Below are 21,234 nucleotides of genomic sequence, written 5' to 3' on the forward strand. Positions count from 1 at the left end.
TACACCCTCTACCGCCCCGACACACCCCTATCTATAACAATCCAAGAGATGCTCCTCTCCTCAGAGCACACAGCTAAGGACATTCTCCTCAGGTTTCCATGACATGCTCTTTGACCCTTTCTCCATGGCTTAGTTTAGCACTCAATACTCTGGCCACTAGACTAGCAGGATCAGCTCTCTCAGCCGGGACCCCAACAGCTTAGCAAGGCACAATTTGGTTTTTTCTGTTCCTTAATGTCTCCCTTCTAGAATTTCCCTATAAAAATATCATTTTAAACTACCATAAATCTCTGAAAAGTTACCTTTTCAAAAAAGGTAATTTTCTTAATTATAATTTTGAAAATATAATTTTCTTAATTTATGATTCCCAAACTGACTCCAATAGACAAGCAAAATATACATAATCGAGGGCCACGTTTTTAGGGAATAGAAATAGAAGCTATCTGTTAAAATTTTCAAAATTAATTAGTAATCTAATATAGACATTAAAAAAGTCCATGTACTCTCTGGAGAACTTTCATTTCTTTAAAATAGCAATAAATGAAAAGCTAGGTTTGCACTAAAGGTGACTCACGCCTTTGTTTTAATTTGTTTAATATTTATTAGATCTTTACCACGAGAAAAAAAACTCAAAACTGTGGAAACACAAAAATGTCTACAACATGGCTCATGCTTCAAAGAGATCAACTTCAGTAGAAGGAATAATGACTGAGCGCCTGAGGAGAGGTACTCAGTTTAAATGGCACATTCAACCTAGGAATTCATCCATCTATCCATGCATCCAAGGAACATTTAGTACATACTCACCACGAAAGACCCTAAATTAAATCAGAATCATCCCTACCTACACTCAAGTAAGGGTGACAAGGAGACGATCAGACAACACTGAAAAGGACAAGTGTTCTAAAAAGTAGAAAGTAATAGCAAAATTTAAAGAAAATGATATATTACATAAAACAATGGCTCTGGAACAAAATGGAGATACGCAAAATAGAATGGGACATTCTTTTCTTTCGAGGAGGCCAAAAATCAATGAGGAGCGCTCTGTGAACATAATGTTGTAATTCGTCATATCTCTACTAGATATAAAGAGAGTGACTCTCGGTACCTTTTGATATCAGCTGGTAATGATCCTACTACTAGAGTAATTAGTAGACCACAAAAATGGCCTGCTATGGTATGAAAGCCATTTACATACACAGCAAAGAAAATACACCCATAGAGAGAACAAAGCATGCATACACACTAACTAGCATAATCCCCTTGCAACTTCACACTGTTTTCCAGGAGTTCAGGAATTAATGAACTCTTATAGATGGCAAATATTTTACAGTACATAGCGTGTAATTTTCCCTCTATCTTGTCATTTGTATATGAACTTAAATCTTTCCATTTGGATTTCTATCTGATATTTTCAGTATTCCTAACATGCACTTTACACCTGATGTTTAATTAAGCTTTATATCCAATCACTTAACAAAAATTCTGCCCCACCTTTTCAAAAGTAATCTACCCAAACTCAGCCTCAATATCTCAGAAGCAAAAAACAAAAAACCAACACTCAGAGAGCAGTAACTATTATGAAATTATTACATGCTAGAGTCAAGTTCAGATGAATAAAACAGAATACTACACTCTTCCTTTTTTTCACTCTATTCCCTTCCAATAGATTTTAGTGTGAGGCATCTGATGCATTTCCAACATGAGTACTAAGATGACTCAGACCATTTCTTTAAATGGAAATCAAAATTTTACCTAAAGTACTGAAGATGACAAAATGGACTAAAATGCTTCAAGGTTAGAAAATATGACAGGTGTGGGCCGGCTCCACGGCTTAGCAGTTAAGTGCGCGCGCTCCACTACTGGCGGCCCGGGTTCGGATCCCGGGCGCGTACTGACGCACCACTTCTCTGGCCATGCTGAGGCCGCGTACCACATACAGCAACTAGAAGGATGTGCAACTATGACATACTACTATCTACTGGGGCTTTGGGGAAAAAAAGGAGGAGGATTGGCAATAGATGCTAGCTCAGAGCCAGTCTTCCTCAGCAAAAAGAGGAGGATTAGCATGGATGTTAGCTCAGGGCTGATCTTCCTCACCAAAAAAGAAAAAAAAAAAAGAAAATATGACAGGTCTAACTGTACATCCTACTCCCTGGTTTTTAGATGACTCACAGTGCAATTCAGCCTAGATTACTTTACCTGTATGTGCCTACATGGTCTGTGGATATTAATAAACTACCTGGTTCATCTAAATATAAAAATGTCTTTTTTCCCTCCAGAGATCTACTACTTTAAATCGTCTCCTCTTAAATTCAAGTCAGTTAATAAAATAAACTCTGATCTCCAAAAATGGCCTAGGAGAATCTCCCTTTACACTGCAAGAGAAGGAAGATGGAAAAAAAAAAAAAAGAAAGGAAAAGAAGAGAAAGCAAAATCTATCAGCATGGAGTAGACCACGGGGGAGCAAACAGAGGCAAACAGATCATATGGAATAAATCTTCAATTTTTTTTTTCATTTTTTTATGGTGGTAAACGTACAGAACAAAACATCTGCCATTTTAACCATTTTTAAGTGTACAACTCAGTGGCATTAAGTACATTTACAATGTCGGCAACCATCACCACCATCCACTCCCAGAACTTCTTCATCATCCCGAACAGAAACTCTGTACCCATTAAACAGGAACTCCCCATTTGTCCCTTTCCCCAGCCCCTGATAATCGCTATTCTACTTTCTGTCTCTATTTACCTATCCTAGGCACCTCATATAAGTGAAACATACAATATTTGTCCTTTTGTGCCTAGCTTATTTCACTTAGCATAATGTTTTCAAGGTTCATCCATGTTGTAGCATGTATCAGAATTTCATTCCTTTTTATGGTTGAGTAATATTCCATTGTACGCATACGCCACATTTTCTTTATCTGTTCATCTGTGAATGGCCACTTAGGTTGTTTCCATCTTTTGGATATTCTAAATAACACTGCTATAAACACTGGTGTACAAGGATTGGTTCGAGTGTCCGCTTTCAGTTATTTTGGGTATATACCTCGGAATGGAATTGCTAGGTAATTCTATGTTTAACTTATCAAGGAACCGAAAAATTGTTTTCCACAGCAGCTGTACCTTTTTATGTTCCTAGCAGCAATATATTAGGGTTCCATGTCAATATACTTTTAAGTATTTTCTGATTCTCTAATTCAGAATGTTTACCTCTATTACTCTAAGTCAGAATTATTTTTCCAAAGAAAAACCACAATAGAAAAATCAGAAACAGCAATATCTAAACATTTTTAGTATTTTCCTCTTAAACGACTCAAACAATTGAAGATACAGAATGTGTTTAAAAAAAACTTTAAAATACAAGAGAAAAAGGAGCATAATATCCTAAAAATATATTAAGTATCCTACATACACAACTTGTACTGTAAAAACTGGTCAATCTGACCCCTAAAAAGTCCCATACAAGAAAACCTCATGTCTTGAGTAACTGGATGTAAATATCCTGAGATATTTTCAAAGAAATGTACTCTTCTTACCTGTCAGTTCACACAGTACCTGGAACTAAGCTGCCCAGGAAGGTCTTGCTTTAGTAAAAGCAGAAGAGGAGGGCACGTGAGCTTATCTAAATACCATTCGCAGGACTTCCACAACTTTGCCCAAACGCAGAGGAAGGAGGAGATGGGCAGCCAAAAGCAATAATGATTTTCTTAAACCTTTAACACCTGCTGTCACCAATCTGCCATCAAGTGCTTACAGGTGACAAACAAGTAGCAAAAGGAATATGAATAGAAAACCTCCAAAAGAAATCAGTAGGCATACATGGAGTCTATCGGTGGGAGTGGGGTGAGATGGGAAGGTGGATATTTGCTTATTGTTGTGATTTATTTTGCATACAAAAACATAGTTATAACTTTTGCTGGTAAACTGTTCCTAGTTCACATGATGGCATTGAGTAAATCAACATTTATCTCATGGTGATCCAATGACTTCCAAGAGTTCCTGCATCTCTATGAAAAGCCCAGCGGTAGAACTAGCTTCAATCCATAATGCAGTTTTACACTGCTTTTAAGTAAATCGATTTTTCCAAGGTGCTTAAAAGTGGTTTGTTCTCCTAATTAGGTAAATGTTCCCCTTACGATCTATTTAAACTTCTGTTACAGTAAAACCTTTTCATATAGAATAGGAAGCCAAACTTTATTCTAGACTGGCCTGGATAATTGCAAATTCCTCATTAGTTACATCCAGAACAATGGAGTAATTTTTAATAGAGACTCCCTCTTTTACCAGCTGTGGAGAATGTGACTGAGTCCCTTAAGAATAAATTAAATCATGTTATTTCCTGGGATTTTAGAATCTTCAATTATTTCTCAAACATACTACATTTGCTCATGTATAAAGACAATTTTCTAGACAATTATTCCAACAGAAAACTTTCATAATTGAACACTATGAGTTAGTATTATATCAACTTAAAGTAAATTTTTCTGATTGGTTGCATTTATAAAAATCTGCATCTTCCACAGTCAAAACAGGGATATATCAGGGGCCTTAAACTCTAACATCGTCTTAAACACAGCCTGTAGGTGCTCCAAATTTAACATTTCTCTAATTTCAGAAAGGAGCAAAGAATTGAAGTTGCCACCATCCTGCCCTAGGAGTTTGGTGGTAGACAGTTCTCAACACAACATTCCAAAAATGAGCAAAATACCCCTTAAGTAAACAGAAAAAAATGCCTTGCATTTGCCAAAAGAATGTCAGAACAGAGTGCAATATTCCATTAACGAAGAACCTAGTAGTCTAGAACTCAGTAAATGCCTTCTGGGTCAACAAACAAGTGAATGAAATAAAATTACACTTTAAACTCAAATATAATCATTTAATACAAGGAACATTTTAAACACTGACACTTACTAGAATCTCAAATAATACTCACTTTGGCTCAACACCATCGCACTAAAATCTTCTCCCTCCAGTTATTGAAAAACTGACAAGCAGTTGTAATGATATCATAGAAACAAAACATCCTAGGAGCCAATGCCTGGACCGTGATATTGCCAAGGTCATCTCATCAGCCAAGGGCATCGAAATTAGAATCCAGGAGTTACGGAATGCTAAACTTGCATATTTCAACTTGGGACAAAAAAGAGAGATTCAAGGATTGATCCATTTTCAAACTGAGAAACATCCCTACCTGTAACGGCTAATCACTAGAGTCTATCTATCTTACCTGATTTACACATGGTTTAAAAATCTCCCCACCCCCAATCCCCAGCCCCACCCCACATACCTTTGGTCTCCCAGGACTGATCCCTGACACTAAACCTGCCATAAACAACTCCCCTCTGGATAAGCTTGTGACTAGGGATTGGCATCTCATTGGCTGTACCTTGCAAAGTGCTCAAGTAGCAACCATCAAGTCATCCTCCCACGTGAGCCTGTGCTTGGCTTCTACAGAAACCTGCCTCTGTCTAGCTACAATGATTCGAGCATTCTCTGACTTTTTAAAACACACAATACCATACCATACTGTATATTTTAAGGCAAATACATATATACGCTTATGAATATTTTCCTATATTCAAAGGCATTCAGAGTAAACTAAAGAATAAAGCTTCTTCTCAACTACCTAAGTGTATTCTCAACAGCTTTAAGGATGAGAATTAAGGTTTACTTGAAAATAATGTCTTACTACAAAAAACCCTCATTTAATGGATTAACCTCGTTAACGTGAAGCAACGGCAATTGTGATTTCCCAAGTGGAAACACAGGTAAGTTACAAAGATTCTCCTACATGGAAAATGATTCTTTTCCCCCATTCTCAGCTATAATTATTGAAAGCTCAAATAATAGGCTTGCCAAAATAATATACAAGGACTAAAGCCTATGCCTCTATCATTCAATATTGGAACTTTCTCTAAGAGACTGTACATTTTCCCCTGCACATCAAGAATGACCCTGAATCAAGCAGACTGGCCTGGCCGGTCCACTTCAGCAATGCCAGCCAGCTACAGGCCACATCTAAGGAAAAACTTCCCAAAAACATGGAGCTGGGACAACTTATGCACAGTACAACTTTCAAGAGGTCACAAACCAACTATTCCATTATGAACTGGGAGAAAATGAAACAGCAATCTAAAGCTTGAAACTTTATTTACTCATCACAAAGGAAAAAAATGAATCAGTTTTCAAACTGTCCACACACATATTTGGAGGTCTCTGGAAACACGCAAAGTTATACCCTAGGAACAGCTCAGTTTTAAACTTTGGAATATAATGAACTATGGAGTCTGTGCAAGGCTTTGCCCAACACTTTTCCATACACTGACTCATTAATCTTTCGTATGGGTGATTTTCTCCTTGTACTAAAATAAAGAAACCCAGACTAGGAGAGGTTTAGAAGTTTATCAAGGACACACAACTAAAAAGAAAAGTAAGTCCTTGACAGACAGATATTCTGATTTCTAACTAATGCTCAGATGTGGCCCTCACTAGGGGTATAAAATTTCTAATGTTTGCCTCATTTCAACGTCTTTTTAAGATTATAGTGAATCTCTCATTTGTATTAAGCACCTTAATGTCCCACATCATGAGTTAAATCATCTTCCCTATATTTGTCACACTCACGAGAACACTATAATCCTATTTATAACACAGTTCTTGTCCCGGTTCCTTGAAAATAACTATGCTCCCAATGGTCAGGAATGGGTATGAACACGGTGAACAGAGTGTTTCAAAAATCTGAAGAGTCTCATCAACTGATGCCTTACCTCGAGTTGAATCTACAATTTTCAAAGAGCTGTAGGCCACACAATTCACATAACACTGAAATAATATAGAACAATTTAAAGCTGATTTATTAATGTAGGTCTTTCAGGATCCTGTTATGCTCAAGGCTCAGGATCATGAACAGCAATTATCCCTGGACAGTACAACTATGGAAAGTACAGCAGATTCAGATATATTTAGACTGAACCTGGAAGTTACCTCTTTAAAAATCCTAATAAAAAGAGATTATCATTTGTCTTTACCTGAAAGTAATATGCAAAATAAAAAGAAAGAAAGAAAAAGGTATTGGGTTATTGGATATTTATGGATGGAGTCCAGATAAATGAATGCTTACTTTAACATAAGTTGGAATTTTCACTATTTCAAACAAGAGCAGAAGGTTGCTGCAATTCCTTCTACAAAACGAATTCTAAAATGTAACAGATTTAAATTAAATCCACTAATCAGAAAACTACTTGACCATTTGACACCAAAAAAACCTTTCCCACCGTTTGTTTTAATCTTAAACATATTCTTCCCAATTCATAGATGAACCTAGTGTTTTATATTTGAATTTTTTTCTATGTGATAGTAAAGCAATGATTTTAATTCTTCAGATTAACTGTGTGACTACATAAGGAAAAGTGAATGACAGTTCAGCTATATTATTTACCTGACACTTATGAAGCCATTTGAAAAGAATACCCAATGAACAGGTAAACACGGGTATGAGGGGGTCATTTTTTTTCAACGCCCCATGATTTTTCATATTGCCTCCTATATATACTCCTTTATTACGCTAAAATAACCAACAAGCTGTCTTTTCAGCAATTCATGTCAACAATTATTTCAACCAAACAAGACAATGTCATTCAAAGTTTTTGTCCATCAGTTTTTACGATGACATGCAAGCATTTAAAAAAAAAAAAAAGTGCTTATTTTATCCACTCAAAGTGTGAAAGCAAAATTGAGCTATAGCTAATTCAGCAATTAAATTCCATTTAAGAGCTGCATCTAAGCATCTTCTGGTGGTGTGGAAGAAAGAAAACTGAACTAAGAGATCTAAAAAGGAATACAACCCAGTTAAATGTGAATAGATTTGGGAGTCAGAAAGTTCTACATTTCGATCTCCCATACAGTAACCACTAGCCATAAGCAGCAGTTGAAAATAAAAGTAAAATTTAAAATGCAGCTTTTCAGTCCCACTAGCCACATTTCAAACCCACAAAAGCTACATGTGCCTGGTGGCTGCCATACTGGAGAGCACAAATATAGAACTAATTCCATCACTGAAATAAGTTCTCTCAGGCCGGCCCGTGGCTTAGCGGTTAAGTGCGCATGCTCCACTGCTGGCGGCCCAGGTTCGGATCCGGGGTGCCCACAGACGCACCGCTTCTCAGGCCATGCTGAGGCTGTGTCCCACATACAGCAACTAGAAGAATGTGCAGCTATGACATACAACTATCTACTGGGGCTTTGGGGGGAAAAAAATAAATAAAAAAAAAAAAGAATGAAGTAAGTTCTCTTATGCTGTTCGTAGCTGTGTGTCTTATGCAAGTTACTTAATTTCTGTGAACTTCAACGCCCTTAACTGTAAAATGTCCATAACATCACCTAAATTGAAAGACTTATTAGAATTTTAATGAGATAATACACAAAAAGCACAATACATAGTGCTTAGTATACATTAGACATCCAACAAAGAGTAGCTATTAATATATCCTATACTGGACTTTGTGATGGCAACCCTTAACAAGTCACTTCTCCCTGGACCTCATTTTCCTAAAACTGAAAAGTTTGAGAAGTTCTTCTGGTTAACTGCTAAAGACGCTATCAAATTCTACCATGTTAAATTAAGTGTTAAGCAAAAAGGGCACGAACTCCTACTGAGTAAACTACTACCTAGGCTCCTAGGGCTTCCTAACCAATCCCAAGCATTCTTCCAGAAACCCCAGAAGACTGGCTTTCCAATATAGCCCATGGTCTGATGCGAGCTATTTATAAAGTCTGTCTTAAAAGGTTACCGGAATATCTTTCTGAAATTGTATATACTGTAATTAGAAGCTACAACCCCCTATTCCATGATGATATCTTGCAGTTTTAACATCTCTTTTAAATGAACACTATCTTTACAGATGAAATTTTTTTCTCTTAGAAGCATTTAAACCAAAACGCTTTAAAAGCACATACGAGAATTTTTCAATGGCTGATTTTTTTTTTTTTTTTTTTTTACCAGCTATCTCATTCTTAGCCAGCTTGTGGGTGACCCTCTAGTGTCTAAACTAAGTGAGAATTATACCCTCATGGGTGAGGTCCCCTTGCAAGGCCAGATACACGTCGGAAGACTTTACTCTCCTTAACAGCTGCTCCCAGGGAGCCGGGAAATTTACAGACGGCTGGGTCCACAGCGCCCGTCTCCAATCAGGGGGAACCAAGGGCCCCCACATAAGGCACAAAACCAGGGCCACGGACTGCTGTAGGCTGCGGGCCTCTTCCCCCTGGGCGTTGTCCAGGCCACAGAGTCAAAGCTTTAACTTGAGAGTGGAAGAGTAACTCAGGCAGTGGAAATCAGAACAGAGCGGTGCATTTTTGCCCAAGGCCTCAGGCCTCAAAAAAAAAAAAAAGTGTTATTCCAGAGCAGATTCCTTTTCTTCCGGGTCTGTCTGCTCCCTCTGACTCTTTGCCCACAGCCACCGTGCCTCCCCTTTCCCCATGCACCACCTCTCTCCACATGAAAAAAAAAAAAGTGGCTTATTCCCTCTCCCTTAGTCTTCCCTGGCAGGGCCTGGAAACCGGAGGAAATTCAAATCAAATTAACTGCACATTAAAAAATAAACAGACAAGCAATCAGGGGGTGCCCACCCAACAAAAGACCTCGCCCGTTCCAAAATATGGTTAAGCCTGGGTGGAAGAGAGGGAGGGAGACTGGAAATTTAGAGGGATGGAGAGAGGAACGTGTGGATTTGGGGCCCCAGCGTCGGCCCATCACGGCTAAATTCTAAATTTTGTTTCAAGAAAACGCTGAGCTGAAGAGAAAAGAAAATAAAAAGTTGTAACTTTTAAGGAAGTCCGCAAACGGCACTGCCTGGATGAAATGCCATTGCTTCCCTTCGTCCGGGATGCCTGGCTGGGAGCTGAGACTCGAAAAGCTCCGACTCCAACCGCGCACTCCTGGAAGCCTCCCCACCAGCGGCGCCACCGGGCGGCGCAGCCCCGTCTCCAGGGACCCCGGCCCCCGGTGCTCGAGCTCCCACGGGGCGCCGGGACCGGACCTCTGGGAAAGTTCTCCGACACAGCCCGAGGCCCCACTTTCCGCCCAGACTGACAGGCCCTTCCCACGCCGGCCGGCCCCCGCCCCGCCGCGGGCACCAGACGGCCCGCGCGGCCCCTCCCGGCCGCTTCGGGGCGCGGATTCCGCCCGCCCGCCCCACCCCCGGCCGGGGCGCCCCTCGGGGTGACCGACTGACCGGAGCTACGCTGGCCCACACACCGGGTCGCCCGCTCCTTCCCGCCGCGCCCCGCTCCCCCGCCCGAGCTTCCAGCCGCTTGGCTCGCCGAGTCCGGCCGCGGCCGCCGGTTACCGCCCCCAGCCCGGGGGGGAGCCCGGGGGGCAGGACGGGGAGGGAGGACGTGGCGCGCACGGAGGTGGCCAGCGGCGAGGCGGGGAGTGTCCCGGAGAGGCCCGGCCGGGGGCGGGGGGCCGGCGCAGCTCCCGGGGCCGCGGGCCCGGCCGGCGCGGGCTCGGGACCCTCCCCGCCAGCATCCCCGGGTCGGAGGTCCCGGCCCGCCCCTGCATGGCGCGGAGAGGCAGCCCCAACTTGCAGCCCCACTTCGCACGCCCGCCCTCCTCTCCTCCACCATATGGAAATCTACAGCCTCAGAAAGTGACACGTCGAAGATTCCTCGGCCCCTCCGCCCGCCCTCCCCCTCCCGGGCAGCGTTCCTGCCGCGGAGATTCCAGGAGGGGGGGCGGATTCCTCGGACAAAATCTGCTGGGAAGGCTAGGGAGGGCGGGGGGGTAGGGAGAGCCCGGAGCCACTGCCCAGATTTTTTTTTCATCAAGAATCTACTCGTTTCTCTCCCTCCTCCAAGCCCTGGCAAGCTGGGGGGACGGGCGGGGGGACGGGCGGGGGGACCGGAGCCCAGTAGGACGCGGCCCCGAAGCGGAGGCCGACCCCCTCCCGTGTTCCCGGGGTGTCCAGGCGAGCGCGGGGCGCCCCAGCACTCTGGCGCCAAGTTTTCCCCGGGAAGCCGGGAGCGCTCGGGACAGGACGCACTCTGGCGGACTGGGCGTCCGGCCGGGGGCTTTCCAGCGCCCCGGGACCCGGCGGCGGGGGCGCGGGCTCCGAGTCCCCTCCAGGCTCCTGTTCCTGCACGCCTTACCTTCCCTCTGGCTGAAACGCGGGGCTCCGGGCGCGCCACACACCGGGTCGCCCACGCCTTCCCAGCCGGCAGCCCCGAGGATCCCTGCCGCCCCCTTCGCTGCTCCCGCCGCCGCCGCCGCCGCTCTCCTCCTCCTCCTCCTCCGGCCGCCGCCGCCGCTCAAATAACTACCAGGAGGGTTTGATGGGGGATTCCGCCATGTCAATGATGTCGGGACCACATGGGGATTTGGGGCCCGCCCACTGCCGTAAACCGCCGAGTATAACCGCCGCCACAGTCAGATTCGCAGGAGCTGTGGGAGCCTCCTTTGCCCCCCAGGCCTGCAAAACTAAGCAGAAAGTCTTTTTGGCTCAGCCAGACTAAAGAAGTTTGAGGCTTAGGGGAACTAACAGCTCCTGAAAGGCGAGGGCTGCACGTTCTGCAAAAGATCACAAAACACCAATATAAATGCAGTGTTTGCTGAGTAATAATCGGAGCTAAGACTCTATGATATTTTTTCATTTACACATATATTAACTTTTTTTAAATCCCCACAACAACCTTGTGAGCTATTTTCTCACTCCTTTCTCTATTTCCTACAGCACTTTGTTCATATGGCTAACATAGCGTGAACAGATTTTATTATACCAAAGTTAAAATGTCTGTTTCCTTTTTTCAGTACCCAATATGCGCTCACAAGGGGACAGACTGTTCCTTACTCACATCTGTATTTCTGTATCTGTCAAACATAGTCCAATGCATAGGCCACAATAGGACTCATCAGATAACTGTTGAGTTTGTATTAATTAAATCAAACGTAATGTACCTCTTGTACAAAATGGTTAACCAACTGCATCCTACCCCACCCCTCAAATTATCCAGGAGACAAGAGAGTAGAAGTTATCCCACAGAGGTCACGTCCTTCCTTGGCTTCCCAGGTGTTCTGAATAATTACATTCAGCCTCAACTATTAGGCTACAACTATTAGGCTACACTCACTAGTGACCAGAGGCAATGTACTGCTTTCATTGACCTAAAAAATAACCATTTATCAGATAAAATTATTGTACATAGTACTGTATTAAAACCCAAAGAATATAAAGAAATACTGAGAAATAGCTCCTTTCCTTGTGAAATTCACAATTCTTTTTTGGAAATGTGGGGGATAATGGTAAATCCAGACAAATGGGACCCTCCCTCCTAATGGGCTTCTTTCCACAAATGTCCCGGAAGTGTGTCTTGAAGCCATGCTTCTAAAACATGGTTCCAATCCTAGGTCATAGTCCTGCTTGGGAAGGAAAAAAAAAAGCAGTGGTTCCCCAGTTCCTGCCTCAGCTTCTCCAGCTCCCCCTGAGCCATGCCTTCCACCCCAGCTGGACTCTGATGACTTCCCAGCACACCTCTGTCCCTTTGTACATGCTTCCACTCTGTCTGGAGCATGCTTCTTCCTCGACCCTATCTTAAGATCATTTACTCATCTTTGAGCTCCAGCTACCATCACTCCCTCCCTCCCCACAGTCTCATAGTTCTTTTCCCCACAATCTCACAATTCTTTTCAGTTCTTCTCACATTGCTCTGAAGTTATTGTTTATCTCTTCTGCTTGACTGGGTCTTGTATCCCCAGCATCAGCCTAACATTGTGCTTTGAATATAGTACCCCCTTATAAATGTTTGTTGAATAAATTACCTGTAAAGTATGTGGAGGGATCTGAATGACTAGATAAATGGGCCAACTTCAGGGGCTGGCCTGGTGGCACAAGCGGTTAAGTGCTCGCGATCTGCTGCGGCGGCATGGGGTTCACTGGTTCAGATCCCGGGCTCACACCGACGCACTGCTTGGCAAGCAATGCTGTGGTGGCGTCCCATATAAAAAGTGGAGGAAGATGGGCACGGATGTTAGCCCAGGGCCAGTCTTCCTCAGCAAAAAAAGAGGAGGTTTGGCAGATGTTAGCTCAGGGCTGGTCTTCCTCACAAAAAAAAAAAAAATGGGCCAACTTCAGAGAGTGGAAGGTTAAGTTCAAGTGTTGAAGGACAGGCTTGGCAAAGGAGTTATAAGTAGGCAAGAGAAATTCAGAAGCCGGAATTATTTCTGCCTATTTCTTTCACTAGACTGAATTTGTTCTAATTAAGCAGAAGAACCAATATATACAAAATGCCTTAAAATTTAAAATGTATGTTCATATATATGATCTCAATGTTTCATTTATCTTCTTATCCTAATACCTAACACCAGTTTGGGCACAGAATAGAAACCCAGTAAATGTTTGCAAAATGAGAGGAAGTATGGTGTAGTGGAAAAAGCATGGAAATTATAATCAGACAAAAGCCAGTGACGTTGGACAGGTTATTAAAGTTCTCGGAGCCAGGGTTTTCATATTTATTAAATGGTGATATTGCCTTCTTGTTAAGGTTGTTGTGAGATTAAAAACCTCAGCCACCTGATACTCAAATAAATATTGGTTCCTCCTTGAATGAATGATTGAGTGAGTGATTGAATGAATTGGTGAAGATGTCTTTCCTGGAGGGAATTAATAGGACAAAAAATTGGAAACCTCATGGAAAAAGATGGGACTTTTGAGAGACCTCTCAACTATCCATTAAGGGATTTAAATTTCATACAATGAGAAAACACTGTGGGGTTATAAAGTGATTGAAATAGATTTCAAGGTTGATTATTCTGGCAGCAGGATGTAGAACAAGGCTCATGTCAGCAAGGCATGCTCTGAAAGTACATGGGAGATGATGAAGACTTAGACCAGAGTGATGGTTCTGGAACTGGGAGGAAGGGCCTCAGCCCGAGGCAATGAGTATTATTAGCTGGTGTTGACAACCCAAGTCACTTGCCACCCTAGGTCCCAAATTATGGAACCATAATTAAAACATAGAATTTGTTCCAAAAGCAACTTAGTTTTGCTCAAATACAAAAATTAACATCGAAATGAAGATGCATAGAAGTTAAGGCCTATAACAAAATATGCAGACGTGTAAACCCTTCTATCTTCCAGGCAATGTAGGCTGAGTTGTATTAGGAAAAAAAAAAAGATTCAGAGTCGTACTTCCTGATCTCCAATAATTTACATAATAACAAAAGAAATGCAACTTAAACACATAGGAAAGCATGAGTTTTGAAACTGGCATTGAAAAGGTCTCAAACCATTAAACCTCTGAACATTTTTCTAAGTCTAAAATGTTTAAATTTGAACCTCTTTCTCAAAGATCACTATGGCTGGTAATATGCAACATCTAGAAGACCCAGCAGGGTTCTCAGTCTCAGTCTCCTTCCTCTGCCTATAGCTGGGGTTGCTGGATTCTCAGAGGCAGGCTCTGTCTTGCCTCTAATCTTGAAACCCAATCTTGACCTTAGATAGAAGGCATTAACTCTTTGCATCTACTTCTTGCTCTAATGTCCTGAGCCAGATCTGATACCAGCTTCAATATGAACAGTGATGAAAAGCCAATTAATCCTGTTTTGAAAAGTGTTCAGAATTTACTAGAGTACTAACCAGAGTAAAGAATAGCCCGCTCAGTCAATAATACAATCTAAGAGCAACATTGCAACTTCAGTTAAACACATTTCTCCAGAACAATTCAACCAGTCAAAGTTGTAGTTTCACCTTCTTTAATATTGTTCAAGGCAAGACAAGGGCAAATCGTAGCCCAATTTTTTTTTTTTTTTTAAAGTCATTTCAAACAAGAGTATCTGTCCCACAGTTATCAGAGCTATTCAGGTAGAAGCTGAATGACCGTCAGGGCTCATAAAATCACAAGGTTGATAGGGAGCTAAAGGTTTTCAGCTTGCTTTGCCTCTCAAAGCAGAATGTTTGTGCCAATGTCCATGACAGCTAAGCACCCAGCCCCAGCCTGACCACCACCAGGAAAAGAGAAAATGCTTCTTGCCAAGACAGCCTTTAATCAACAACTCTAGATCTACACCAAGTCTTCTGAAAACTGCCTCCTTGTAACTTTCCCCCACTGGTCCTGTTTCTGCCCTCTGGAGGCAGACAAAATAACAACAGTCACCTCCCACACGACTTCCTCTCCAATGAATTGGCCATACCTGTCATACGTTCCCTAAAGATTCTCTTTTCCTGGATAAACGTCTCTGACATGCTGACCTCCTCATCTCATCACATGGCTTCCAGATATTTCTCCAACCTTTTCTTCCACCACCTCTGGGGGACTACTTGTTCAACATCTCTGAAAGTTGGGTATCTAGATTCTGGTCATATTTCAGGCATGATCAGAACCAAGCCACAGACTGGTACCCTTTCCTGCTTTAATTTGGACAAAACGTTGTGTCATTACAGTTTAATATTGTGCTAATTTTCTTAGCAGCCTCTTCATCCTAGTAACTCATGCTTCTTCTTCCATGAAAAGTTGTCAAGCTGGGCCTACATTAGGAATGCAATTAATTTCATCTAATTGACTTTAATTAATGTTAATTGGGGCCGGCGCCATGGCTTAGCGGTTAAGTGCGCAGGCTTTGCTGCTGGCGGCCCGGGTTTGGATCCCGGGCGCGCACCGACGCACCGCTTCTCTGGCCATGCTGAGGCCGCGTCCCACGTACAGCAACTAGAAGGATGTGCAGCTATGACATACAACTATCTACTGGGGCTTTGGGGGAAAAATAAATAAATAAAAGTAAAAAAATTAATTAATGTTAATTGGTTAAATATCTAATTTTATTAAATTTTATTTGTCAGTTTCATTCTCACATTCCAGCATACCTAGGACTTTCTGGACACAGAGTCTATCATCAAACAACCTTTCCCAGCTTTGTGACATTGATAAGTATGACAAGCATGCTTTCCATGTTACCAACTAAGTCACTAATAAAAACACGAAACAAGACAAGACCAAGGGCTACCACTAGTAATTTTTCTCTAATTGGAGGTAAATTTGAGGCAAAGTTATTTAAAAGGCTATGACTCTGTCCATCACACTGACTTACCCTGAATCACCCCACCACAGGGAGCAGACTGGGTGTGACTTTCTTCAGAGTCATCACTGCTCAAGCCCATTCTCACACCTGACTTACTCCTATGGTCATTTTCTCTTCCTAAGAGCTCAAGGCCTCTGTATGATACCCGGGTCACTTCACAATGTGTGCTAAATATTGTCTTCCTCAATCAAATTCAAAATGTGCCCTAGCTAGAAATATATGTAATGTATATACATGTAGATATATATGTCCTTCACAGAGAACTGAAGCAAAGAAATGTCTTGAGCTCAGGCCACATGCCTCAGATACAAACCATTTCAGTCAAGAAAAGATTCTGAGATTTGACCAGAACGCAATGAGTTGAAAACAGAGTAAAGTTACTGCAGAGGCAACTGGGCCCATTCTGTTTGTGAAGGGTCAGATATTATATTTGAAACCATTTTTCATCTTTTGTGTAGTTACCACAATATTTCTTTAGAACTTTAAAACTTAGAATATTTGTAAGAACTTCTTAGCTCTTGGAAGCATACCCTTAGTTATTGCACATGTAATCTGTGTGTCTCAGACCTCACTAGCAAGGGGGTTAAATTTTGATCACATTACCTTTAATAAACACCCCTATCTCTGACTCTGGCAGCCACTGTTATTGTAGGACTTCTCACTCCCCTTGCACTCTTCTCAGTTCTTTCTAGAAGCTTCCTGTGAGTTTTTGAGCAAGTTTTTTTAGCTTGTTTCAGTAACTTGTTAACCCAACCAGAGTGGCTAATATGGCACCTCCCTCTGTGCTGAGCCTCCTCCTGTTGGTAGAAATATGGAGAACCCACCCTGGCCACCCCATAAGACCAGCACCACCCTGGGACAGACTCACTTCTCCCTCTCTCTGGACAAACTCTTTTATACTGATCACCAAATAGATGGTCCTTGGCACCCAATATCTCATGGTCTTTAAATCATACTCTATTTCCATGAGTTTGGCTTTTTTAGATTCCACGTATACATAATATCATATAGTATTTGTCTTTCGCTGTCTGACTTATTTCACTTAGCATGATGCCCTCACATTCCATTCATATTGTCACAAATGGCAGGATTTCCTTCTTTCTCATGGCTGAATGATATTCCATTGCATATATATACCACCTCTTCTTTACCCATTCATCTGTAGACAGACACTTAGGTTGTTTACATATCTTGGCTATTGTGAAGCAGCAATGAATATGAGAGTGCAAATATCTCTTTGAGATCCTGATTTCATTTCCTTTGGATATATACCCACAAGTGGGATTGCTGGATCATATGATAGTTCTATTTTTAATTTTTGGAGGAACCTCCGCTCCATACTGTTTTCCATGGTGGCTGCACCAATTTACATGACCACCAACAGTGCGCCAAGGGTTCCCTTTTTTCCACCTCTTCGCCAATACTTGTTATCTCTTGTCTTTTTGATAACAGCATTTCTAACAGGTGTGGAGTGACACCTCATTATGGTTTTGATTTGCATTTCCCTGATGATTAATGATGTTGAGCACCTTTTCTTGTACATGTTGGCCATCTGTATGTCTTTGGAAAAATATCTATTCAGTTCCTCTGCCCATTTTTTAATCAGATTATTTGTTTTATTGCTACTGAGTTGTGTAAGTTCTTTATATATTATCAGATATATGATTTGCAAGTATTTTCTCCCGTTCCTTAGGTTGATTTTGTTGATTGCTTTTTTCATGTAGTTGATTGCTTCTTTTGCTGTGCAGAAGCTTTTTAATTTGTTGTAGTCCCACTTATTAGTTTTTTCTTTTGTTGCTTGTGCTTTTGGTGTCATAGCCAAAAAATCATTGCCAAGACCAAAGTCAAGGAGCTTTTTTGCTATGTTTACTTCTAGGAGTTTTATGATTTGAGGTCTTATGTTTAAGTCTTTAATCCATTTAGAGTTAATCTTTTGCGAGTGGTGTAAGATAGGGGTCCAGTTTTATTCTTCTGCCTGTGATTATCCAATTTTTCTAACACTATTTATTGAAGAGACTATTCTTTCCCCATCAAGTATTCTTGGTTCTCTTGTCAAATATTAGTTAACTATACATGTGAAGGTTTATTTCTGGGCTCTCGTTTCTGTTCTCTTGGTCTATGTGTCTATATTTATGCCAGTACTATACTGTTATGATTACTACAGCTTTGTAATATAGTTTTAAATCAGGAAGTGTAATGCCTCCAGTTTTGTTCTTCTTCCTCAGGATTACTTTGGCTATTCTTTTGTAGTTCCATTCAAATTTTAAGATTGTTTTTTCTATTTCTGTGAAAAATGCCACTGGAATTTTAATAGGGATTGCATCGAACGTGTAGATTGCTTTGGGTAGAATGGACATTTTAACAATATTAATTCTTTCAATATACGAACGGGGCTATCTTTCCACTTATTTGTGTTTTCTTCAATTTCTTTCATCAAAGTCTTATAGTTTTCAATGGACAGATCTTTCACTTCCTTGGTTAAATTTATTCCTGTATATTTTATTGTTTTTGATGCTATTGTGAATCGGATTGTTTTCTTTATTTCTTTTTCAGATGTTTTGTTGTTATTGTATAGAAACAAAACCAATTTCTATATATTAATTTTGTTTCCTGCAACTTTAGTGAATTTGTTGATTAGTTCTAACAGTTTTTTTGTGGTCCTTAGGATTTTCTATGTATAAGATCATATCATCTGCAAACAGAGACAACTTTCTTCTTACTTTCCATTTTGGATGACTTTTATTTCTTTTTTTTGCCTAATTGCTCTGGCTAGGAGTTGCAGTACTACATTGAATACAAGTGGTGAGAGGATGCACCCTTGTCTTGTTCCTGATCTTAGAGGAAAAGCTTTCAACCTTTCACCATTGAGTATGATGTTAGCTGTGAGCTTGTCACATACAGCCTTTATTATGTTGAGGTACATTTCTTCTATATCCACTTTGTTGAGAGTTTTCATCATAAAAGATGTTGAATTTTGTCAAATTCTTTTTCTACTTCTACTGAGATAATCATATGATTTTTATCTTTCATTCTATGAATGTGTTCTGTCACACTTATTGATTTACATATGATGAGCCATCCTTGCATCCCAGGGATAAATCCCACTTGATCATGGTGTATGATCCTTTTAGTGTGCTCTTGAATTCAGTTTTATAGTATCTTGTTGAGAATTTTTGCATCTATATTCATCAGAGATGTTGACCTGTAGATTTCTTTTCTTGTAGAGTCCTTACCTGGCTTTGGTATCAGGGTAATACTGGCCTTGCAAAATAATTTTGGGAGTGTTCTCTCGTCTTCAATTTTTTGGAAGAGTTTGAGAAGGATTGGCATTAATTTTCCTTACGTGTTTGGTAGAATCCACCAGGAAAACCATCTGGTCCTGGGCTTTTCTTTGTTGAGAGATTTTTGATTACTTATTCAATCTCTCTACCTGTTATTCGTCTGTTCAGATTTTCTGTTTCTTCATGATTCAATCTTAGTAGGTTGTATGTTTCTAAGAATTTATCCATTTCTTCTAAATTTTCCAATTTGTTGGCATATAATTGTTAGTAGTCTCTCATTATCCTTTGTATTTCTGTGGTATCAGTTGTAACCTCTCCTCTTTCATTTCTGATTTTATTTAATCGAGTCTTCTCTCTTTTTTCCTTAGTCGAACTCAAGGTTTGTTAATTTGGTTTATCTTTTCAAAAAACCAGCTCTTAGTTTCATTGATCTTTTCTATTGATTTTCTGGTCTCTATTTCATTTATTTCTGCTCTTATGTTTGTTATTTCCTTCCTTCTGTTACCTTTGGGTTAGTTTATTCTTCTTTTTCTAAGATTTGATTTACTTCTATATATTATTGCTCTGCCTGTTATATTGACCCTGAATAGGAGGAGGACTAGATTGGAAGCAGGGAGGTCCACTAGAGTGGATCAGGTGAGAGATGATAGTGGCCTGGTCAAGGTGGTAGCAGTAAAGATAACAAAAACTCACTAATTTGTTGTTGGAGGTGAGAGAAAGTTTGGATTAAAACAATGTGTGTAAAATAGTTTTTTCAATTTTTCCTTGCAGCCCCTCTGTGTCCTTAGAACATAGACACAAATTCCTGAAGCATACCTAGAGGAAGAATCCAAGTCAAGGAAGTCTCGCCTTCCTTCCCAGTCCCACTGAGGCAGTGTTACTAAACTGACTCCTATCACAACTCACTTCACTAGGAGTAAGATCTTTCCCAGAGTCCCCAAGGACCGGCACACCAACCCACCAGAGGTGCTCACACACAACCCCAACCTTGGACCTATGTCTACACTCCAAACAAATAGATCTCCAATGAGCGAATTAGTTGCCCTAAGAGTTACTGCTTACATTCCATCCTCATTTGGAGGTAGCATTAAGTAAAAGCTGGTGCCGTTTACCTTATCTAATGGAAAGAGCACTGGTGAGCAGTCCAGGTTCTTGACTCTTGCTTTGATGTGCTATGTAATTTCCGGAAAATAATTTTACCTCTCTGGGTTTCAGGCTCCTTATCTGACATATCTATAGAAAAAGACGACATCTAAAGTCATTTTTCCTCTAACTTTCTGGGATTCTGTGGATGAATTAACTAGTATGACATTTTGGTAGACCAAGTACATCACTACCTTGCCTGTAAAGATGTCACAATATTGGTGTCTAGACTGCTCTGCCAGTTCAGTAATGGTATCAACGGCATTAACCTGATATATTTTCTTTGAGTGAGCCTATGTGGCCACTAGTGACTCATTCTCATTTCTTCTCACTGTCCAACTGCGAACTATTTAATAGTTGTAGAGCTGTAGAGGGGATTGCTGCACTGTTTGATAGGTTAGACTGGGAGACTCCTCTAAACTCCATGATATTATGAAGATGAGAAAGTTTTTCAGAAAGGAAATGTTATCATACACCTTATATTAGAATTATATGTGGCATTGACAGGATCGGCCTTGTGAGGAGATAGCCATGTACTCAGTGAATTTGATCTCCCTTTGATTTGTAACATCCCTAATCAATTTAACTGTGAATCAGGCCACAGTGAATTATCAGTCATAGGATCATGACATGAAAGTTTAAATGAGAGATAGGTCAAAATAACATTATTATTGGAACATTATACTCAATATGATAAAAAAAAATTGTGTTAGTTTATGAGTTACCATTGATGCT

At 40.9% G+C, this 21,234-nt stretch overlaps 1 protein-coding gene across 5 annotated transcripts in view; it reads right to left on the reverse strand.

Moving 5' to 3' along the window:
* The window catches only part of FNDC3B (fibronectin type III domain containing 3B), a 332,852-nt gene extending 321,571 nt beyond the window's left edge, over window positions 1–11,281 (reverse strand). For 3 of the 5 annotated variants that reach the window (XM_087440025.1, XM_087440022.1, XM_004424734.3), the window contains exon 1: window positions 11,155–11,281. The gene's annotated coding sequence lies outside the window, so the exon portion shown is untranslated. Of the gene's footprint in view, window positions 1–4,939; window positions 5,245–10,238; window positions 10,260–11,154 lie in introns of those variants that run through there. The other 2 variants (XM_014783178.2, XM_087440024.1) reach the window with 2 other exon arrangements.
* Window positions 11,282–21,234: the final 9,953 nt, after the last annotated feature.

This window comes from Ceratotherium simum, chromosome 15, assembly GCF_057802395.1.
Source record: "Ceratotherium simum simum isolate JZ-2026a chromosome 15, ASM5780239v1, whole genome shotgun sequence".
NCBI classification, from domain to species: Eukaryota; Metazoa; Chordata; class Mammalia; order Perissodactyla; family Rhinocerotidae; genus Ceratotherium; species Ceratotherium simum.